Source organism: Amia ocellicauda, chromosome 2 (assembly GCF_036373705.1).
Source record: "Amia ocellicauda isolate fAmiCal2 chromosome 2, fAmiCal2.hap1, whole genome shotgun sequence".
Lineage (NCBI taxonomy): Eukaryota > Metazoa > Chordata > Actinopteri > Amiiformes > Amiidae > Amia > Amia ocellicauda.
Window position 1 is genome coordinate 35364903 of NC_089851.1, and position 25230 is coordinate 35390132.

General features: G+C 41.4%; 1 long non-coding RNA gene across 1 annotated transcript in view; it reads left to right on the plus strand.

The window, feature by feature from the left end:
- LOC136712727 (uncharacterized) overlaps positions 1-22924 on the plus strand; it is a 56987-nt gene extending 34063 nt beyond the window's left edge. Inside the window, exon 3 of the long non-coding RNA XR_010804878.1 lies at positions 22582-22924. This is a non-coding gene — a long non-coding RNA (uncharacterized LOC136712727). The remainder of the gene's footprint in view (positions 1-22581) is intronic.
- Positions 22925-25230: the final 2306 nt, after the last annotated feature.

Consider the following 25230-nt stretch of genomic DNA (forward strand, 5'->3'; position numbering starts at 1 on the left):
GAGGGGGATGGAAAAACTCCAGGACAACAGGTTGGTTTATATGGAACGCCGCCACGACATTGGGCAGGAAGGCCGGGTTCGTACTGAGAGTGACTCTGTCGTTGCTTCCCGAGAAGATCAGACAGGCTTTGCATTAATTCTCCTTGCCGACGTCATCACTACAAGGAAGGCCACCTTGAGTTGTGTCCTTTATTGGTGGTCTCAAGCATCTCGCACCTTCAGAAACTGGATTGACAGGAAATGGGCTCCTGGGGAGACATGGTTAATTTTATCGTGGCATGCTGAGATGGCAGCCAGATAAACTTTCAGTGTGGATGCAGATTTCCCGTCTTCAAGTAGGAAGCACAGGATTGTTGATATGGGGCACGACACGGGATCCACATGTTTCTCTAGACACCAGTTCTGGAAAGCTGACCACTTGTAAGTATATTGGGCCCTGGTGGAGGGGGCCCTGGCCGACAACTGCAGTTGTGCTGGGTTGGGATGCAATAACTTTCCCTCTGCTTGGCTCAGTAAGTCCTGTCGAAGCATTGCGAACCACAATCGTCTCAGCCACTGGGGATCGATCAGGAGAACCCGAGCTCCTTCCTGGCGAATCTTCTCCAGTGTCAGTTGGAAGAAGTGGCAGTCGGGAGAAGGCATACAGCAGCTCCTGGGGCCATGAGTGAGGAAAGGCATCCGCACCCGGGGGGACGCCTCCCGTCTCCAGAGAGAACCACAGAGGACAGTGGGTCGTTGCCTGTGTAGCGAAGAGGTCGATCCAAGCTCATGCCAGCCTCAATCCTCCACCACCTGAGGATTCAGTCTCCACTCCGAGCTGTCCGGACCTCCCCTGGAGAGAATGTCCACCACCGTATTGGACACGCCCGGCAGATGTATTGCCCGTATGGAGATTGTCTTATGCCCACAGGTGAAGTCTGCACACCACACAATGTAGTCTGGGGGAGTGTAGGCCTGCTGGGTGACGTGTTGTCCGTCTGAACCAGCATGTGTCTGCCTGCCAGACCATGGCGAAAGTGGTGCAGCGCCAGTTGCACCGCTTGCAGCTCCTGTACATTGATGTGTGCGGCTGACCAGAGGTCGCTACACACTCCTTGGACTCCCATCCCGTTCCAGACAGCTCCCCAGCCTGTTCCAGAGGCGTCTGTGATGATGACTTGTGACGATATGCATTCGCCCCTGTCACTTTAAGGCAGTTGAATTTTTACGTTTTGTGAAGCCTATAAAATGTCCCTACTACGACCCGTAGAGGGGGTAGCAAAAGAGGAAAAGGTGTGGCAAATGAGAGAGAGCAATCAGTAACAGAAGGCAACGTGTCGGAGTACGTGTGAGGGGAAAGTGGAGACAGGGGAACCTTTTTTCTGGACGGACTACTCAGTCCAGGGATGTGAGAGGTGAGAGGGCGAGGTGATTTTGCTTCAGGGTTTTCATTTCTTCAGAATCTTGTTTTTACTTCCTTTTCATAAACTTTCTCTAAAAATGTCGGGAGACTAACTTTTAAAAGCAACCCTCGTTTTTTTTCTCTTCATCACGTCGCCACAAATTAATGTTGTCTGTGTATCCCAGCTCTGAGTCTTTTTGAAGAGGGAGCGGACTGGATCATGGACTGGCACTCTCTGCTTTGGCGTTGGTTTGACTCTGTTTCTATATTTTTCTTCCCTGAACTGCCGCTACCATTCCCTGCACCTCTCTGCTATTATTATTATTATTATTATCATTATTATTCTTTGTCATGACTTTGCCATGTTCTTCTTTCTTCTTTTCTGTCCTTCTTGTATTTTCTCAGTGTGTATTTTCTAGGTATTTTCTATTTTCTTGTGTGTGTTTGTTATAGGGCCGGCACATTAAAGGCTTGGTCTGCTATCTTCACCCCACTGCTCTCTGGAGTTCGCTGTTCTTGTAATGGTCAATTTTCTGCAGATGCACTTGTGCTGTCTCTCTCACACACACTATCATACATCTCTCTCTCTCTCTCTCTCATTCCCTATTTGTGCCTTAAACTTAGGTTGAGCTCAACCAGGGGGGAAAATAATAATACATCGTACCTTATTTGGAAAGTGACATTGAATGTTTGTTTTGTGATGTAAATGTGTTCATTTTGATTTTGATTCTCCTCCAACCTTCATTGAACTACTTTGTTTAGTGTTACATTTACATTTTTCATTATTTAAACTGAAAATTGAAATCTGTTGTGTAGTTATTGACCCTATTGGTCTTAAGCTCTGGTTAGCTGGCACAGGATACAGGTCATGTGACTTTTCTTTCTTTGTATTTTCTTACTCTTGCTTCCTGTTTCCTGTGTCCTGGTGATGTTCCACGATTTCTTACATGATTTTCCCTTACTATTTGTCTTTTCTGGTATGCTTTTATCACATCTGGCGCCCAACTTAGTGGAACCGTTACAGACTTCCCGTCTGTGCCGGCATCCATGGGGGGAACCGAGGTGCAGATTGTTAAGATTTCTCCACCAGGACAGTTCCTGCCAGTGGGTGGTGTTTGTGTCTTGCTGGGTGTACTTTGTGGGCGTTTACCCAGCATTGCAATGGGCGCATGTGCATAAGCCCCAAGGGAAGAATATTGCAGGTGGCCACCATCAGCCCCAACAGTTTTTTAAATTTGACCAGCTTGAGAGTCAATGCCCTTCGGAATGATGCCAGGCATTTCTCCAACAACTCGATTCTGTCTCTAGACAGGTAGGCAAGCAGTTTTTGAGAGTCCAGCTTCATTCCCAAGAAGCCCACTGTCTGTGTGGGTTCGAGGGAGCTTTTCTCTATGTGAACTGTGAGACCCAGTGCAGTCACATGACGTATGACCTCCGCTGTATGTTCCTCCGTGTGAAGCCTGGAGTCTGCACACACCAGCCAGTCATCCAGGTAGTTCAGCATCCTTATCCCCTTTGACCTGAGGGGGGCTAAGGCTGCGTCCATGCACTTCGAAAATGTGCGGGGAGCCAGTGAATGGCCGAATGGCAGCACATTGAACTCGTACGCCTGGCCCTGATATGCAAAGCACAGGTATATCCTGTGCACCGGGAGGATGGGAACATGGAAGTAAGCATCCCTGAGGTTTATTGACATGAATCAGTCGCCTGGCCGTAGGATAATCTGCACCGTCAACATGCGGAAGGGTCTTTTCTTCAGAAACATGCCCCTCAGATCGAGAATGGCCCTGAAGCCTCCATCCTTCTTTGGCACCAGGAAGTACCCCGAGTAGAAGCCTGCTCCAGAGTCTTCGTTTGCAACTAGTCATATCACTCGTTTCTCTCGCATCACAGCGATCTCTTGAGAGAGAGCTTGAGCCCTTTCGGGACATCCGACATTAGTGGTCAGCACCCCTCTGAAGAGGGGGGGGTGGGGGAAGAGCGGAATTTGAGGACGGTCATCGTCGTTCGTACCCAGGGGTCCTGGGTGCAGGCTTGTCATTGGTCGAGTCCAATCAGTCTTTTGGGGGGGAGGGGTGAAGGATAGGAAAAATTCAAAACGCACTCCGAAGAACAGGTGAGCACGCTTCTCAAAGAGAATCGCAAGAGAAAAAGCAGTAAAGCATATTCACAAGCAGGTGAAAGAAGAAATGGCAGGCAGCTGCATTCAGGAGGAGACTTTTCACAGACGCTGGGGGCGGGTCATCCTCCTGCCAGCAGAGCCCCTATTGGGCAGCTTTGGTAAATGTTTTCAATGATTGGCAGGTCAGAAGGCTCTTCCCATTAGGTAATGGCTGTCTTTCAATTTGAAAGGGAATTAGGCTGTATCTGTTTCAATGCAATGCTCTCTACGTGCCTTTAGTCAGAATTGGCTTATTGGTCTTTTGGTCAGAATTGGCATTTTCCAAAATCAAACATGAAAGCTCATTACTGTGGATTCTACATTACTAACAATTTAAATCAAACTTGAATATTTATTTCTATACACCAAATGAATGGATATGCTTGTGAAACTTCAAGCAGCCTAAACCGTTACCCCAGAGCTCCTGTTGTGCCAGTTCTTTAAATTAACCTTGTAGGAACTATGTATTTATTCTAAAAATATATAAATATGCATAACTATGAGTAAAATATATATCATAATGTTAGGCTGATTGAATCTTTTCCTCTATTTGATGTAGTTTAAACATATTGGTATTAAATGATGTATGGCGACATGGTAAATGTTTTGTTTCGTGCTTTAATATTTATATATACAGTATACACTTTATATTAATGGGCATTTGCGATCACAGAGAATTATGTATCATCTTAATAACACAGAGGAACAGATGATTAATATCAAACCCCCAAACAACAAAATCACTTGACATGTTATTTAAAAACATAACATCAGTTACATACTTGACAACATTACTTCAGAGTATTCGAAGCATACTGCAGACTGCACTTGCTAATTTTCCTTTAAACTAAAGCTAATTGTATTGGAATGAATATCATAAAAATTGTTAAATGCAAGCCTTTGGTTTGACATCTGTTTTAACGCCTGTGCCTTTTATCAAATTATGAAATGGTTAGATTTTATGATATCCATAAATTTAGAATGAGTTTTCACAAAATAATTCTTCTTAAGATGATTGCAAACAGCTTATGATTGAATTTGAACATAAGAAAAAGCTAAAAACTTGAATTTATAGACATAATACTGAAATAAATAATTACATACATAAGAAACTCATGCAGAGGAATAAATCTTATCATGCAGTGTTTGTAAGATGACAATTATCAAGTGTTTATATTTGTTATTGAGGCTGGCATTAATTTGAGCCAATAATTGTGTCATATATTATTATTGATTCATTTTAAGCATACCCACTGGAAATGTAAATCTACCTAGTGTACAATTTTCAAAGTAATATTTCCTGTAATCACACTACATTTGGTGTAACACTGGCTCTTAGTGTTGTCAACATGTGATAGTTTTAAATTTATTTTCTAAACAGAAACAGCACACAAAATAAATATTCAACACAATGACAGAAATAACACAATAAGAGCCAGAATAAACAGGTCTCCAAATGTAACAAAACAAAAACTATTCCGGTTGGTCAAGGCGTTCAGTGAACATTGAAAGTCACATGTTGAGATTCAAATTAAGCTAGCTCCCAAGTTTGAGAAAAAATCCTTGTTATCCTAACTTCTGCCAGGTGGCTAAGTAACTGCCTGACATGCAAGTCACGGAAGTAGTTCTAAATTGAAGTCCATTTTGTCAGACACATTTATACACCTGTACTTTTACTATTGGGGGAATACAAATGGTGGTCAGGTAATTGCAATGAGTAGATGTTTTTGTTCCTCCAGTCTTAATTTAGGGTTAAGCAGGAGGAAATGGAGGAATTATTGTTTCGCGGATGCCACATCAGCTGTTCTCTAGTTGCGCCAGCTTCCTCCTCGCAGTCACAGTCAGTTCCACAGCTTGCCAAGAGCCCGGTTTTCCTGTACAGAGACATGGTGTATCCCTTGGTCGGGCCTCACATGATGTCAACATTAATCCATTATCCGAGTTAGCTTTTAACTACGTTATTAGCAGATGTGTGTTCCTATAGCCTCTTTCTTACACACAGCAAACATTGCTCCTCTTTCAAAACACAGACATTGAATTGGTCGTGGTGAGCTTTAGTTTGGAGGTTTGGAATCTGAAAAGGAAGTTCTGACAATGTAGTGCTTGGAGTAAAATATGTTGTTTTGGCATCTGCTTTGCAATTATTAGTAGTTTTTTTTGTTGTTGTTGTTTTTAGCCAGAAACCATTGAATCTCTTTCAGCTGAAATAACACACAAAGCACTCTGGATTTTTACTTTTCCCAGGGTGGGACTGTCCACAGATGATCCCAAACGTGTCCAGAAGCTGAACCACATCCTTCCGCATTTAATAATTACTAGCAAATTAGGGGGGGAAGAAAATGAGAAAGTCATAACCTTAAATTTCATATCCTCCTTCTTCAAAAGTTCTCCTTTCTTCAGTATCATGTCTATGCACATGTGCTGTCAGTACAGCACAGCCATTTATAATACTTACTATACGTTTCTTTTTTACAAATAGGAGTGAAAAACTATTTGGAATGCCAAATTACTGAACTGCAAATGCTACACTGCTTCAGGATGCATGAGACATCGCACGCATCCTGTGATACACATGTTGGCAAAGCCATCTACTATCACACTGCAAGCTCAAATGCTGATATTCCATTTAATACGCCGATGTGAGGAATTAATGCAGACAGAATAGCAAAATTTGCTTGATCATAGAGATCAGAGTTTTCTCCATGTGGCTGGTTTGAGACTGATATGTCAAGTTGATCGGATGCAGTGTAGTGTCTGTACATTTCTGTGAATCTGGCAATTGCAATAACCTTTACAATCATACACTGTACAATGGGAGATAATAACTAATGATACATCCAGTTTTAGTTGATTAATTCTTGTTTTGTTTGTGTTGTTATATATTTGCTTCATGTGATTCAGGGATAGCTAACATTCTTATCTTCATTCCACTCTAATCACTGACAATTTCAATACCTGTCACTGACTTACCATTATACAGAGGACTGCAGTCAGTACTCTAGTATTGTTACTCCAACACTAGTAGACCCTCGACCTTTCTCCTTTGACTTTATCTGACTGCTGTACTTCCCTGCTGAATCTTTGTTTTTGTTGTTCAAAGGCACTGTTCTCATTATCCTTTTTTTCCCTATTGTTTCTCTCTGGATGTGTTTATACAACAGCACTTATGAAATTATGTGAAAGCAGTTCTGCCCATTGATTAAACTGGACTGGATTTTTAACAGGAATCATACATGAAATGAAAAATAAACATATACCACCGACATGGATTCTAATGTGGATGAATGTTGTGTACGTCAATTGTAGCATCAATTGGATGCCCCTTGGAGCACTGCTCTTCAAGTTGCACTCACACAGCACTTTCACAAACACAACAAGGTTACGGTAGCTGACAAAGGAGACTCATTTAGATTTAGCATATACATTTTGTCCCTGTGTGCAACTCTCTTTTCATCCATCATGAGACCTGCATACTGTATTTGGGCTGAGGAATGAAGGTATACGTCATGGTGCACTCCATTCTTAAAAAGTCACGTTTAAAGGTGTGGCATGGTTTGCCAGAATCATTCTTTATTGGCCTTTGCCGAATCGGTTCCATGTTGGTTTGAAGTCATGCAGACTGAGCTGTTGGAGGAAGCTGTCCTCCCCACATAGCTCAGTGTGACATTGATGGTTTCTTCATGTGGAATGGCCCACATTTCCACTCCTGTCATGAATTTGCTTGTGAACACATTTAGCCCAGACTGTAGTATCAACCATAGCTTTCCCATGCAACTGTAACGGATCAGATGCATCACTATCGTATGACTGCTCTACCCACACTCAGGCACATAACTGCCTAACCAGAGACATGCTTATCTTGGCAGTCCTGCAACATTGTAATGTACCTAAAAGGAAATTTCCCTCCGACCAGTCATATATTGAACAGTTATTCTAATATAGCACCACCTAATGGATATCTTTCCACTGCAATTCTATATGTACCTGGTGAAATTCAAGGAAATTAGATGCAAAGTTACAGAAATATTATACTGTGAGGTATTTGCAACAGTATGTAACTTTATTGCATATGTGGATTTGTCTGTTATGCATAAACATACACAATAGAGAGAGATACAAGATGTAGACCAGATGTAAATAGACATCCAAGTTGGCAACGAACAGCTGTTTCTTCTCCAACTGTAAATTTCACTGCCAACTATGGCTGGGGTTAACACTTGATGGTGCCATATTTGCATTGTGCATTTTGTAGACAAGATCAGCAGTCTATTCCTGGCACAAGGCTTAATGAGGGTGTCCCAGGAAATGGGTTTAGTGGGACACTTTCTCAGAGGTTGGGTGAGGACAGCCTGTACACCCTCAATACAGAGTATGTGCCTCGAATAGGCTATAATGCCACAGACTGTGAGTTCACGTCTCATCCAAACCATAATGTAAGTGTATCGCTGCCTTGAATCCAAAATGGTTTGGTAACACTTTAGTTCATGTGGTTCCAAATACCTATTTATAAATGATTCATTCAAACATTACATTTGCCCAGAATTATACATTTATAAAGTGTGAACATATGGGAACATTTGCCCTATTTCTTAATAAAATCCAGTTAATCAGTCCTGGAGGTCAGTTAGTACCTGATTAATTAAATTGCATTTTATTACTTTATTAATTTGAAGTAATAAAGCATTTATACACATCATTTGCCTCCCCTGCTCTATGGTGTCACAAAGCATTACCCATTTCATAATTTGCTTTTTGCATTTTGATTCCAGAAGATTCTCTTATCAAACTCAAATGACTTACTTATGCTATGTTCTGTGCATAATGCTATTTAGCTATTTATCTGGCTGGAACATGTAATAGTTTAAATATTGACACAGTGTGGCCTTTTCTCTTTTACTGTATATGAGTCATGTTGATAAACCATGATCTGGCTGTGAACCAGGAAAAAAGAAACTCACATGACTTGATTTTTGTATTTTCCCTTCTTTGCTTTTTAAGGAATAAATAACACCTAAAGATGGCAGGTGGCAGAAGACTTGATTATGTTCAGTTTTTTTTCTGTGCTGTTGAGACTTTATTATTGTGAGTTTTATAGGTATGGATAAGTATTTACTGCAGATCTGCTTAAAAAGCTGCTGGGGTTTCAACACAAACAAAAAATCCTACCTCCGTATCCAACGTTTCGAAACTAAGTGAGGTGGCCCGTTAATCAATTTCAAACTCCTGAAATCTGTCCAAAGAATAATTCTCAACAGCTTTTAGACGTCAAATGATTTCTGTACTGCACTTTTGACTAAATATAAAATGAGGACATTGATAATACCTCACATTGATGTAGCTTGGTGAATTGAATGTTTCAAAATAAATTAACTTCTTCTTGATTTTTTTCTCTTTTGTTTCATCATTTATACTGCTCCCTTTTAATATCTGTGATTAATGTTTTCTTAAACATTGGAGAACATCAGCTGTGTAGTTTTTGAATTAGGTTTAGAAAGCAATGTGTTTGTCCTATTTGTGTATAAACCCAAGGAACATTGGATGCACTAATAAACTAAAAGTACACCAATCACAGAATTCTCACATTCTCACAGGGTAGAGAGTGTATTGTATTAAATAGACTACCAAAAAGCAAACTGCAAACTGTGCATAACTGTTATGAAACTGGAACACAGAATGCTGCACCTGCTATTTTAGTTACTGAGAATTTAAAGGATATTAATATGAAATAAATTCTGAGCTGTTGTTGCTGTTGTTTCCCCCTCAAAAATTTGTATTTTATATAGAGAGTTTTTGTTTTTTCATTCAATATTCTGATAACTATTTATGTCCGTATCCATTCAATGGAAATTATCAAAACACTGCAGAAATGTTAAGCAAGTTCAATCATTGAGTAGGCAATGCCAACTGACACCTACTGCTGTGCCTGCCATTGGTTGTATCACTGAACAACATTCGTCATTCGTTGACATGTCTTCAATGTGATACAATTTTGACATGCTATGAAGTATTTTTACCAATGTGCCTCTGAAGTTATGGAAAGGCTTAAGTGTTCAGACAGAACTTCCTCTCCATCTGTGAAAAAGCCCATATTTTATATACAAATATGTCAAATACAAATTTGCTAATTCCTGTACTTTCCAGCTCTTCCATAATCTTTCAAGTACTAGGAGTGCAGCCTTACAGAAATGCTCTTTGCTAGTCATTATACGTTGACCTGTAGGCCTGACCCAATAAATCACATGAAGTTCAGGTTCTTGGTGCCTTAAATTCCTGTTTTTTGTTGAGAACCCAGTGGAAGCTTAGTGTCTCCATAGAGGGAAGAGTTAATCTACACTCAGAGTGAGGTTTCACTACAGCAACAGTAACACCCAGCCAAAATCTTATACCAGTATACCAGAAAGCAAAGACAGCCTGGAAAAAAAGATTCCAAGTTTATTTTGGATGAGGAGGCAATGCCTGTGTGGTAGGTCACTTGGCAAGGTGTTTTGGAGTTGGGAACAGATCTTATGAAGGCAGCAAAGTGTCCATAAAAAACTGCATTTATTGATTGGTTGTAGCAAAAACAAAACAAAATAAACAAAATATCAATAAAGTTAAGACTATTGATGGAAGAAAGGAAAACTAAAATAAATCCTAAAGCAGTATTACTATTGAAGTACCAGCACTAATTCAGCCTGCTTTTGTACCCTTGTTTCAATTGCCCTGCCCCCAGACCAAACCATTTCCCAACATAAGGAAACAAAAAGAAAAACACATTCAAAATCATGCATAAGTTATCATAATGGCTCTTTAAATAGAAATAACAAAACAAAACCTATAAACCTTAGATGCAAAATACAAATACACATAATGTACTTGCCAAGCAAAGAAAAACATCTTGGTATACAATCTCTAAGAAAGATGGCCTCTGTAATTGCCCTTCCAACATCCCCACCCAAAATACCCCAAAGGTGAGGTCATACCCCACATACAAAAAAATGAAATAATGATTGACTGTTATATTATGTACCTTGGATATGGACACCAATTCATACATTAGCCTGCTGTGTAATAAGGATGCTATCTGTTTAATCTCAGCTGGGAGAGTTTTATTATGACACCCTTTTCTGGTCTCCCCAGATTGAAACATTTGTGCCGTTTTTAGATCCTTTTGTAACATAGTCTGTTAAATAATTAATCCCACACTCCAGTTACTTCTGTTTCACATTAATATACTTGTCTTCACAACATTCCCTGTTTAAGGTTAAATGACATCTGTATGCTTGCATCTGTGTGGGAGCATAGAGACCCATTTGTCTTGGGTTTCCCTTTAAAAATGCTGATACTGCATTATGCCTTAGTTTTCCGTGAAATCGCATGAATTAATGATATAAACACATTACATACACCTATTTCCTTTCAGTGTATGCTTATGAATAAATGTGTGATCAGGTTTTGTAGTTGCTTATACTATAGTATAGTACTAACTTTTCTTTAAATCTCTTCCACAAAAAGATGTTAATTGTTTTGCTTGTTTTGTTTTTGTCTTCATAGAGATATAAACATATCAGAACAATAGCAGATAAAACTAAGCAACATCAACAGGCTACATACTTTAAAAAATGTATGTGTCAAAAATGATTGTGAACAGTATAATTTCCTCACAGAAACACAAGTGCCCACATGCTTTGCAAATAAAGGATGTACTGAAAAATGTAGGAAAAATAATGAATAATGAATAATACCAAGAATGTACATTTGGAATTTCAATAAAAAATTACATGCAGAATAAACAAATTAACAAAAATACTTTCTCATAATTAAATCTGTTACATAATTAAATTAGTACATGTTTTGTAAATCCCATGATCTGCAAATCATTCATAAATTTAACTTCAAAGCTGTATCTTTTTTTTTTCTCCCTACACATGAATAAGCTTTTGGGTAAAATACAGTGAAGCTGTTATTTCAACCTAAAAAGCAGCAATGTTTCAGATGTTTGCCAGCAATATTTTCTTTTACTAAGATGAAATAATTGCTGTAAGTCAACACCCATGTAACACTGAATAGCTGATATTAGGTGAACTGCTTGACAGAGTCCATGTTTAATTTGTTTAAGGGCAATGAGGTATTTGACTGTATGAAAACAATCCTGAGATGCATACATATATCGTATTGGCATAATGGGAAATGTAAAGCTATTACCTGTCACTTGCAAGACCCATTAGTGTGTAATGTTTTTCACATTTATGATAAGTTATCTTTCTTTCCTTCTTCTTAAACATAGGCAGCACATCTGCAAAACTACTGCAAGAATGAATGAACAGTATTTGGCTACAAGGTCCGATTCTTGCCGTAACTCACAATCCATTGCATCAGAAATGCACATGGGACTAAGCCTTTGGCATCAGTTCATTTTTCCAGGTTATGTAAAGCTGACAAATAAATAACCTAACAGAGTTGTCTAGACCCGGAGTTCCTCAGTGTCTGGTTTAAACCTGTTTGATGGTTGTAGTTACAGTTAAGTTCGTTTGCAATGAAAAAGATTATACTTTGAAGTGCAATACATTACATTATACGGTGCTCTCATCACCTAATAAAAATGGCCCAAGCTGCTTTTGCTAAATATAAAAAGGAGAAGAAAAAGAAAGAAAAAAGAAAATGTCTAAAAGTTTCCTCCCCTGCCGATGTACTCTACTACTAAACTACTTAGAAAAATCTTTAACATATCAGAAAGGTGTGCTGTATCATCTCTCTCACAGCAACATATCTGTGACATGGTTTTCTGTGAAAAGCTTGCACTTATAGATAAGGCGTGTATGACATTACATCAAGAAGAAAACAGACCTGCTCCAGCTTTTGTATTAACTGGTACTTTGGTACACATTCAGAAGGCTGATATTTATACCACAGTAGTCAAAGTGTTTTAGTAAATTGAGTGGTGGTGTGCATGTGTAAGAAACAGTCCTTCTTTCATCCTCTACCAATAACACAGTGCAGGGGCTTAAAGTGATTAACTGAATTTGAAAAGGGGCAAAATAAGAAATGGGCTACAATTAATTTCTAAAACCTCTTTCAGGTCACTTAATTAATTGCAAAGGGTTTATATCAAATTAATCATGTATCTACTTTCTGAACCTTTAAAAAACTAAATTTTCAGTTTCAGAAATAAGGCTAAAAAAATCACTTTGTGACTGACTGCTTATCTTACTCCTTGTCAACATTAGGCTGTAAATGTATTTCATCATTGTGGGTCTTTAGATACATTTGAATGACAAGAGACATTTGCAAATACAAGTATGCATCTTTTCACGAGACAGAAGAAGCATGTCTTAATGACGCATTTTATTTTGTGTTTGGAGGAAGATATAGAAAAGGATATATTATGACATTTCTTATATGAACTTTTGGGTGGTCCGACAGTTGACATTGAACAATGCATGCTTGTTGAATGGATTCTTCTGGCTTAATAATAAACCCACTTATTATAGGACACAAAAAGACACCTCAGCATCTTCATATGAATGCAGACGGGAGAAACAGTATGTATTTAATGCTGATCATATAGCACACCCAACCCAGCAGCAACAAAAATATTTTGCAAGTTTACAGCCATTAACAGTGTTTCAGGAAAATTGTTTGTTTTTAAACTTCAACATAGTTACTTCAAGAACGTAACGGATTACTGAGTGAGAATAATTTATTTTTAATGGTTAGTATCTAATTTTTCTTTGTCGTTGAAAGATTTTTTACTTACATATACCGAGATAAGATAAGCCATTTACCTTTGGGTTTACCATTCTGGTCTGTTTTCTGTCTTAAAGCACAGTTCAAAACAATATGGTGTAAGAATGGGAAACGTGTGAACAATGGTGGTTTTTCATTCTTTCTTCTTTGACCATTTTTTCTCATTTTGTGAACAGGGTTATTGGACTCTGATCTGCAGTGTATCTTCAGGGGTGAATAGAAATCTTTCACTCCTGTGGTTATATGGGATTTTATTACTGTATTCAAGTGTCTTTGTTGTGGTATGGAAGTAGAATGCTTTTGAAAATGATATGTGTGTGTGAGTTGATTTCAGTTCAGCAAAAGGCTGAACATACCACAGTTATCTGTATTTTCAAAAGCGTACGGGCAGCAGTAGCTAAAATGTCTCAGTTTTCTTGAAATAGATTACAGGTATAGACCTTCTGTTACAGTTCTATTGACTACAGTTAGGTTGTGAAAATAGTAGAAAAAGGGAGGCAGGATATTGGGGTGAAATGTGATGCCGGGTGAATGAATGGTTTCAAGTAAAGCAGGATGTTATTACTTAGTGTTTCTAAGAAAGCCCCATAAGAAAGTGATTTACGAATGAGATAACATACTGTGCCAAACATTGTGAGGAAAGATGTCAACAGAAAGGTAAGACTGTTTGTAAACAGTGTGTTGGCAGAGCTGCCTTTAGCTGCAACGTTGCACTGTAAAGTTTTTGTTTTGTGCACTAGACTGCAAACAGCACCTGGAGTCCCTTCTTCAGAAGCTAGCTTGGTACCACTGCAGAAATGTGAGTCATTTGCTAGCATTAGGATTATTGTTACCACCTATGTAGAAAAGCGATGGTTCAAGCAGGGAACTCACATTACTATAAACAACACTCAAACGTCATGACATAATAGATGAGTTTAGTAAAGGCATCACCACATTGTTGGCTCAAGCAGCCATATGATAACAAATAAACAAAAACAACTAGTGAATGGGCGCTGACAGGACATTTCAATTTGATCCAGCCACCATGTCAATCGTGTTCCTCCTCCTCAGCCTACACCTGCTTTGTGGCTTTGCCTGCGTCCTAAACCACTCATCCTACTTCCTTCAGTAAGAGTGCGTGTGATGTTTGACTGAAGTCACAGAGTGTGAACTTTAAGTGTGAGAGAGTGTAGGGAGCCCAAAGCATTCAATGGGACATCCTTCGACACGCACTCCCAGCCCAGCTTCCTGGTGTTTGTTTTCCCTGTGAACAGTGCATTATTTGCTGCAAATAGCTGGATAAGCTTCAGAGTTTATTCCTCTATTGCAGTATATCATAAAAATAATAACTTTGAAATATACGAACATGCTAACTTACACCGATCAGCCATAACATTATGACCACTGACAGGTGAAGTGAATAACACTGATAATCTCGTTATGATGGCACCTGTCAGTGGGTGGGATATATTAGGCAGCAAGTGAACATTTTGGCCTCAAAGTTGATGTGTTAGAAGCAGGAAAAACAGGCAAGCATAAGGATCTGAGCGACTTTGACAAGGGCCAAATTGTGATGGCTAGACGACTGGGTCAGAGCATCTCCAAAACTGCAGCTCTTGTGGGGTGTTCCCGGTCTGCAGTGGTCAGTACCTATCAAAAGCGGTCCAAGGAATGAAAAGCGGTGAACCGGCGACAGGGTCATGGGCGGCCAAGGCTCATTGATGCACGTGGGGAGCGAAGGCTGGCCCGTGTGGTTCGATCCAACAGACGAGCTACTGTACCTCAAATTGCTGAAAATGTTCATGCAGGTTCTGATAGAAAGGTGTCAGAACACACAATGCATCGCAGTTTGTTGCTTATGGGGCTGCGTAGCCGCAGACCAGTCAGGGTGCCCATGCTGACCCCTGTCCACTGGTGAAAGCACCTACAATGGGCACGTGAGCATCAGAACTGGACCACGGAGCAATGGAAGAAGGTGGCTTGGTCTGATGAATCACGAGTTCAAGTTGTTGACTAGGCCTCCAAACTCCCCAGATCTCAATCCAATCGAGCATCTGTGGGATGTGCTGGACAAACAAGTCCGATCCATGGAGGCTCCACCTCACAACTTACAGGACTTAAAGGATCTGCTGCTGACGTCTTGGTGCCAGATACCACAGCACAGTCCATGCCTCGACGGGTCAGGGCTGTTTTGGCGGCAAAAGGGGGACCTACACAATATTAGGCAGGTGGTCATAATGTTATGGCTGATCGGTGTATAGCATGTGTAAGGCTGTAAGGGGAATGATCTTGGATGGGAGGTACTATAGGTGGAAATGGCAGTTTGAGGTACTGCGTCCCTACATGGAGAAGATCCCAGCCCCACAGCAGGTGCAGGTGATTGGAGTCCACCACACCTGGTGCTCGTTAACCTGACTCAACTTCCTACATAAGGGGATGGGTTTCCATTGTTTGAGAGGGAGTACAACAGGGAGGAAAGGAGGGAGTTGGAAATAAGGAACCTGAACCTGAACCTGAACCTGAACGGGCCACAGACCAAGAGCCTTCCTTCTTCCTATTTGTTTTGTTTCCTAACCCGGTAAGCCTCTCAGAGGTCCGGAGCTAGTTAAGGCCGACGCCCAGCAAGAGGTTAGCCAGGCCCAAGCACGGAGTATAGGTTTCTTTTTGTTTTTTTTCCCTTTTTTTTATTCTTTACAAGACCCTGTCTCGCAAACCAACTGCCGTTAAAAAAATAACGGAACGCTCCGTTTTTCAACCCATCTGTGGCTTCCTGGTTTGTCTGTCTCCCTGTGCACTAACCTTGACCCCGTGTCAACACATCCCAACCCCCAGCCGTGTTACACTTGGTGGAGAATGCAGGCAGGCTCTGGTGGTTCATAAACAGACCTGTCACCTTGGAAAATGGAAGCAATACTTAAACAACTTGTAGAAGCCAATCTCGCTCAATGCGCGTCGACTCACGAGTTAATCCAGGAGCAGCATCGGAATACAACAATGCTACAGGGTGAGCTGCGACGCCTCACAGAGGGATTGACTGCTGCCGGAGGGGGCTCACAACAATCTCCCTCTAGGAATAAAGTGGCAAGCTTTATCCCTAAAATGAATGAACATGATGACGTGGAGGCGTACCTGAGTTTCTTTGAAAGGACTGCAGAGTGAGAGAAATGGCCAAAAGACCAGTGGGCTGGGCTGATCGCACCATTTCTAACTGGGGAAGCACAAAAGACATACCACAACCTCGAGGCAGAGACAGCACGAGTGTATGACACCCTCAAGGCTGAAATACTGAAACGTATTGGCCTTAACCCGTATGTGAGAGCGCAGCGCTACCATGCCTGGACCTTCCAGAGTGGACAATCACCCAGAGCCCAGATGCATGGTCTCATCCGCCTCACCAAGAGATGGCTGCAGCCGGAACATGGAGGAATTTCCGCGGTCCTGCAGAGGATTGTCATGGACCGCTATTTGAGAGCACTACCATGGGAGATGAAGAAAGTGGTGAGTCAAGGGGACCCTACGTCCGCAGATCAGCTGGTGGAACTAGTGGAGCGCCACCAAGCCACCATGGAGTTATTACGAGGCCCCAAGTCTGACAAACCCCAAGGAGTGAAACCAAAGAAAAGCCCAGAAAGAGAGGCAGGACTCCGACCTAGTTGGAACTACGAAAGAGGCAAGGAAAAGGGACCTCAACAACAAGGAAAGGGGTCGAGGGGCCTAGTTGACCGAGATGCTCGGACGTGCCACCGCTGTGGTGAGACCGGACATATCTTTTCTTGCTGTTCAGCCGAGTTGGCATACCGAAAGAGATACTGACTGACCAAGGAACCCCCTTCATGTCTCGGCTGATGAAAGACCTTTGTCACCTCATGCAGGTGAAACAGCTAAGGACGTCTGTGTACCACCCCCAAACAGATGGATTGGTGGAACGGTTCAACAAGACTCTCAAAAGCATGTTGCGCAAGGTTATAGAGAAGGATGGGAAGAGCTGGGACCAACTGCTGCCATACCTCATGTTTGCCATCCGGGAGGTCCCTCAGGCATCCACAGGATTCTCCCCTTTTGAGTTGCTATATGCCCGAAGACCACGTGGCCTACTGGATATAGCCAAAGAATCATGGGAGGAGCAGCCCTGCCCACACAGAACCCTGACTGAACACATCGAGGGGATGAAAACCAGAATGGAACAAATCATGCCAATTGTAAAAGAAAACATGGAAAAAGCTCAACATGCCCAGCAGCAAGCTTATAACAGGGTTGCTCAGCCATGGGAGTTCCAGGTCGGAGAAAGGGTCATGGTTCTCATCCCCACTGCAGAGTGTAAGTTCCTGGCTACCTGGCAAGGTCCGAATGAAATAACTGAGAAAGTTGGCGAGGTGAATTATAAAGTGAGGCAACCTGGGAGAAGAAAAGAGACCCAACTGTACCATGTCAATTTGCTTGAAAAATGGATTGAGAGAGATGCTCTGTTCAGTTGTCTTCCCCAAACAGGTTCCAGCCAACCACCCAGAGAGACGATTGTCACTGGACCGGAGCTGGCTCCTCATCAAACCCAGGAAGTGCAGGAGTTTGTCGACCGTAACACTGATGTGTTCTCAAGCAGTCCCAGACACACAAAGCTGGTCCAACATGACATCAAGACGGCACCAGGGAAAAAGGTAACCCTTTGACCCTACAGGGTACCCGAGGCCAGACGAGAGGCCATCAGGAGCGAAGTGCAGAAGATGCTGGATATGAGAGTCATAGAAGAGTCCCACAGTGCCTGGTTGAGCCCGATCGTACTCGTTCCCAAGCCTGACGGTTCCATCCGCTTCTGCAATGACTTTCGGAAGTTGAATGAGATCTCTGACTTCGATGCGTATCCCATGCCTAGGGTTGACGAGCTTATCGACCGGTTGGGGAAGGCACGGTTCATCACCACCCTGGACTTGACCAAGGCAAGTCCCACTCACTCCCGCTGCCAGAGAGAAGACTGCTTTCTCAACCCCGGACAGTCTCTTCCAGTACCGCATGCTGCCCTTCGGACTTCATGGCGCACCTGCAACGTTCCAGGGTTTAATGGACTGAGTTCTGAGGGACCACTATCAGTATGCCGCCGCCTACCTCGACTACATTGTCATCCACAGTGAGGATTGGGAAACGCACTTGCCAAAGGTACAAGTTGTGCTTAATTCCCTTAGGAGAGCCGGACTGACGGCCAACCCAGCCAAATGCAAATTGGCATTCAACGAGGCAGACTATCTGGGGTTCACAATCGGTCGGGGCCTGATTAAGCCTCAGGAGAAGAAAGTGGCAGCAATTAAAGACTGGCCTAGACCTGTGAATAAGAAACAGGTGAGAGCATTTCTGGGGTTAGTCAGTTACTATCGCCGTTTTATACCCAATTTCGCTACGATAGCGACTCCCCTCACAGAAATGACAAGGAACAAACAACCGCAGATGGTGCAGTGGACCACGGCTGCCGAAGGGGCTTTCAAGGAACTGAAGAAAGCGCTGTGTTCCCAACCGATCCTGGTGACCCCTGACTTCAATGCACCCATGCTCGTACACACGGACGCCTCCGAAACGGGTTTGGGCGCCGTCCTTTCACAAACCACGGAAGGTGAGGAACACCCGGTTCTCTACCTTAGCAGGAAACTCCTACCCAGAGAGCAGAAGTACTCCACTGTGGAAAAGGAGTGCCTGGCTATTAAATGGGCACTCGAGACCCTGAAGTATTACCTCCTGGGCCGCCAGTTCACCTTGGTTACTGACCATGCTCCACTTACATGGATGGCACAAAATAAGGAGAAAAATGCCCGAGTGACGAGATGGTTCCTGAGCTTACAGCCTTTTAAGTTTACTGTCATCCACAGGTCCGGTTCCAGACACGGGAATGCAGACGCCCTGTCGAGGGTCCACACTCTCTGGGCTTCCATCGCTCCCGGCCCCACCTCAGAGCTGGAAGGGAGGGTGTGTAAGGCTGTAAGGGGAATGATCTTGGATGGGAGGTACTATAGGTGGAAATGGCAGTTTGAGGTACTGCGTCCCTACATGGAGAAGATCCCAGCCCCACAGCAGGTGCAGGTGATTGGAGTCCACCACACCTGGTGCTCGTTAACCTGACTCAACTTCCTACATAAGGGGATGGGTTTCTATTGTTTGAGAGGGAGTACAACAGGGAGGAAAGGAGGGAGTTGGAAATAAGGAACCTGAACCTGAACCTGAATCTGAACCTGAACCTGGACGGGCCAAAGACCAAGAGCCTTCCTTCTTCCTATTTGTTTTGTTTCTTTTGTTTCCTAACCCGGTAACCCTCTCAGAGGTCCGGAGCTAGTTAAGGCCGACGCCCAGCAAGAGGTTAGCCAGACCCGAGCACGGAGTATAGGTTTCTTTTTGTTTTTTTTCATTTTTTTTATTCTTTACAAGACCCCGTCTCGCAAACCAACTGCCGTTAATAAAATAATGGAACGCTCCGTTTTTCAACCCATCTGTGGCTTTCTGGTTTGTCTGTCTCCCTGTGCACTAACCTTGACCCCATGTCAACACATCCCAACCCCCAGCCGTGTTACACATGTTACAATATAACTTCTTTATAAATTAATTGAAAACAATTTCTTAGTTTTAATCCTTTACAGCTAGGGTACTGAAATGCTTTTTTGGTATAATTTCTAACCATATATTGAAATAAATAAATAGTACAACTATTAACTAAGCAATTACATACAACAAACATTTCGCAAATGAATCACTTGTTAAGCAACAAGAGGTATCATTTGCATGTTTTTTACCAATCGTCTCCGCCTTTAACACAAAGAATTCTGGGACAAATCTTTTTTGCAGAAATGTACAGAATCTTGTGCAGACTCCATCTAAGGGTGCATTGGAAGATACCTAACACTCTAAAGATCCCTTCACTCATTCCCTAAAGAATTGGGTCACCCCTTAAGATGGTGAATGTACTACATCCACCCCAAAAGAGAAGGTAACGAGGGAGCGGTGTAGGACACTGTCTTTATCGATCAGGGAGAATGGAGCTTTCTGGATGTCTCTGCTCCTATCTGATGCCAGTGTATTGATCTCTAGGATCTTTGTAATACTTCTAGCCCTCTCACAGTTGTTTTAATAAACAGTATCCACAATTGTTTGTATGTGTCACTATGATCAGCTTTCACAGATAGATTATCACTAGTATTGGACTATCGTGTAATGTTAGATGGGGTAGTTCTGTACTAATCTTCTTCTCGTAAGGAATATACTGAGTACTTTTCATACATGACATCTTCAAGAGTTGTACCTCCCATTGAAAAAGTACATTTTCTCTGCAACTGCTTTTGGCAAAGTGTAATACTCTATTCTTGAACTTGATTAACTCTAGGAAACTTTAGTATTCTAGCCAAGTCTACCTCACTACAGTACAAGTGATGACAACAAATTATGGTTGCCATGAGTGTTCATATCATAGCTTGATTCAATAACAATTTCAGCCTACTGATCCAAGAATCATATTTGCCTGCAATATAGTGATTCATTATTCTTGTCTGTGTTAAATGCACTCAGCTGACAGTTGTATGCTGGATTGAAACAAAGAGCGAATCATCCAGCTAACAAAGCAGTATGAGAGTTCATGTATTCTTTTGGAACAACAAGAAAACTGGGTGGGACAAAATCAGGACAAGTGAAACCAGAAAAGAGACCGTTTGGTTAGAGAAGCTCAGACGGTGTCCTGGCTTCACCTAGAAAGCTGGGACACAACCTTTTTACATTCGTTGTCACCCACATAATAATTTTCTTGTATGCAGCAGTTAAATTTAATATAATTATACTGACAAGATTTTCAAACGTGCACATTTGAAACATTTCAACAATCTCGTTGGAATAAGTTGTTTAAAGTACCTTTCCATTGTTTTCTTTGAATTGCTACTTTTACTTTTTATCGTTGTGTGAGATAGTTTGTGTCAGAAGAACACCAGAAGTTGTAAACTTCAAAAGGCTATTCTAAAAGCTTCTGGCCTTAGCTGTCAGGTTTGCGTGACCTCATGTACCCAGGCACATGGCCGCTCCATTACCTTTCACCCCATAAATGACAAGGATTTTAGCCAGCCTTATTAGATTTACTACTTACCATAGCAACAATTACCAAAAATATTATTTTTGTTGAAATATAAATAGCAATGTCTAACCATACAGCACAATTGGTGTGCACCTTTTTCTCAGCATGGCACATTGTACTGCATCTGCACTTACAGAGAATAAAATAGAAAAACCAGTTTGAAATAATAATAAGACCACTGATACCCTCCCCTGGTCCAAGCACCTAATGACATAATTGAAAGTTATTGACATAATTGGTCTAAATTACCACTTGTTGCCAGGTGCTTAGCCATTGCAGATGTGAAGTCGCTTGTAAAACCTGCAAAGCTGTGCCTCTGCAGGACCAGTAGTGGGTATCACTGAATTAAGATGTACACCTACAAAGCAAGCCCACATCTAGAAAAATACACATTCACTGAGATTAAAGGCCAACAAAAACACACACTCCATGAGAGGTATAATTTTTGACTCAGCATTTTTAAAGGTGTGCCAAGGTTGTGGGACTGACTTCCCAACTTTCTCCCAGTCATACAGTCATTTATTTGAAACAGAGATTCAGCTCAGCCTATAGTTAATTACATATACAACCCACTTCCACAGTTTAGATAAAAAATCAAATTCCATCCAATACACTGACACTCATTTTACAAAAGTAAACATTAAACAAAAGAAATACAAAAGATGATAGTGTAAATAATAATCATCATAAAGTCCTAAGATATGTTGTTAAAACAACCTAAACAAACTGAATAAACATGATACAGAAAATAATAATGAAGTAATAAATTATGCTGTTACAAATTTGTAACATTATGTTTACAAAATTGAGGATTAATTATTAAAAGCAGCTTAAGCAGCTTATACAGTAATTGAAAGACTATTCAGCTTGTAATCATTGCTATAATGTCGGTCTTATTTACACAACCTAATATTCATACCACCAGCGAAGAACATGTTCCTATGCTCTATTACATGAGCTTCAAAGAACGATCACAAAATGCCTTTCAAGTCAGAATCAGAGCAAAGTTAAACAGATGTAGAAAGGAACTTCTAAAGATGCTAAAACACATGTCCACACCCTTCTGTTGTGATGAAAACCAATATCATGTGAATACCTCTTCTTGGCATCACATGCTATGATTCATAGCTTCTAATTTGCGACTGTGTTTGATAAATCTGAAATCTATTTTGACATATTAGTTTAAGTGGGCTTCAAAAGCATTCCTATTTTTTCTTTTCTTTTTTTCTCATTTCTCATCAGGCCTGAGGATGCGCTCCAGAATCTGATACAGCTGCACAGAGTGAAATATTTAAGAAAGCGCTATTTTCTTGAAGGAAAGAAAGTCTGTTAAAAGATCCCAGCCTATTCTCTCTGTAAAGACATAAGATCAATACTATAGAGCAACATGAAGACAAAGACAAAAACAAAACAAGTCCATGAATATGTACTACACTTCCAAGACTGCAGACAAGCATCTTTGACCCAAAAAGCACCTAAATTGACCAAACTGGTTTGGGCAGCTGTAGCAGTATATATGTATTAGTATACATGTAGAGAGGGATCTGGGTTACAGTTTGGTAGACTAGAGGGGCTAGGTATTCTTTGGGGATTTTGGGTCTGTTTATTTGTGTCAAGTCACTGTGTATAATAAATCACTCTCCTTTCACCATATTTCTGTCCCTGATTTCCTAGAGCCTGCCTCTTTTTCAGCCCCAGCACTGTGGTCATCCCCAACAGTACAACACTATATTATATATTTTTATATGTGGATTTATTCTTGGTCTTTTTTAAGCTCTTGGGTTCCATTCAAAATCTTCTTTCATTCATTTTCTGGTCTGTTTATCTTGTAATGGGGTTCGGGATAACCATAAGGCGTCTAGTTTTAAACACGGTGAGACATCCATGAAAAAGTAAAACAAAATATATCCTCCTTGCAGAGGAGTCTTCAGACTCCTGAGAAGGAGCTCTAAAACAACAGACTAACAAATCAAACTAACAAAAGAAAAGTACAATTAAAATAAACCGGTAAGGGGACTTCTGGGAGTCTCCATTGGCATTCCAAGGCAGAATCTGGGGCTGTGGTTCATGGAAATGGGCAGTAAGACAACAATAAGGAAGCTAAATAAGGAGAGGCACAGCTGTGGTAAGCGCTGATTGTGGTCATCAGCACCTCTGCTCCATCCAAGTACCTGCAATGCATGGGGTGTAGCTGCAAGTGCTGATGAGAAGCAACCCCACCCCCACCAATACCTGTGCCTTCACAGGTTTGACCTCTCATAGAGATCTTATGGAAGAAATCGGGATGGGATGAAAATGAAAATGGGATGTAGTACATTTAGAAGAAACGACACGCTGTTGGAAAAAGGAAATCTAACCACCTTCCTGAAGAGAAAAGTATTTGATCAATGCAAACTACCAGTGCTCTCTTATGGCTGTGAAAACTGCAAGAAGAACAGACCAACGATGGACTAACCAAGCTATTTCAGTTACTATTTTTAATACATTTCTACACATTTCTAGAATATTCTTTTCACTTGTAGGATATGTAGATAAATTATTTTATTTTTTTACTTTAATTCCAGGTAATAAGGTAACAAACGGTGAAAAGTTTTGAAATGGGGTGTAGACTTTCTATATTCAATGAATATGCATATATACAGTTATGTCCATAAATATTTGGACAGTGACACATTTGTCATCATTTTGGCTCTGTACGCCACCACAATGGATTTGAAAGGAAGATGTACTTGAAGTGTAGACTTTCATCTTTAATTTGAGGGTAGTTACATCCAATTTTGGTGAATGGTGTACACCCATTTTTTTAAAGTAGTCCCCCCAATTTTAGAGGCTCAAAAGTATTTGGACAAACTAGCAAAATCATGAATTAAATTGTGAGTTTCAATACTTGGTTGTAAATCCTTTTAACCCATAGACATCAGCAGATGCTGGGTTTCTTCCCTGCTGATGTTCTGCCAGGCCTGCACTGCAGCTGTCTTTAGTTCCTGCTTGTTCTTGGGGCGTTTTGCCTTCAGTTCTGCCTTCAGCAAATGAAATGCTGCTCAATTGGATTCAGGTCAGGTGATTGACTTGGCCATTGCAGAACATTCCACTTCTTCACCTTAAAAAGTCTTGGGTTCCTTTTGCAGTACGCTTCGGGTCATTGTCCATCTGCACTGTGAAGCGCCGTCCGATGAGCTTTGAAGCATTTGAACCAGTTCCCTTGTCAGCCATACATGCCCATGCCATAACATGCGTCACAGATGAGGTGGTATGCTTCGGATCATGAGCAGTTCCTTCCCTTCTCCATACTCTTCTCTTCCCATCATTCTGGTACAAGTTGATCTTTGTCTCATCTGTCCATAGGATGTTGTTCCAGAACTGTACAGGGTTCTTTACATGTTTTTTGGCAAACTAATCTGGTCTTCCTGTTTCCTGTGTACATCTTGTGGTAAACACTCTGTATTTACTCTGGTGAAGTCTTCTCTTGATTGTTGACACAGATACGCCTACCTCCTGGAGGGTGTTCTTGATCTGGCCAACTGTTGTGAAGGGGTTTTTCTTCACCAGTGAAAGAATTCTTTGTCATCCACCACAGTTGTTTTCCGTGGTCTCCCGGGCCTTTTGGTGTTCCTGAGCTCACCAGTGCGTTCTTTCTTTTTAAGACTTATTGATTTGGCCACACCTAATGTTCTTGCTATCTCTCTGATTGGTTTGTTTTGATTTCTAAGGTATAACTGAAGGCAAAACACCACAAGAACAAGCAGGAACTAAAGACAGCTGCAGTGCAGGCCTGGCAGAGCATCACCAGGGAAGAAACCCAGCATCTGGTGATGTCTATGGGTTCCAGACTTCAGGCAGTCATTGACTGCAAAGGATTTCAACCAAGTGTTGAAACTCACAATTTAATGA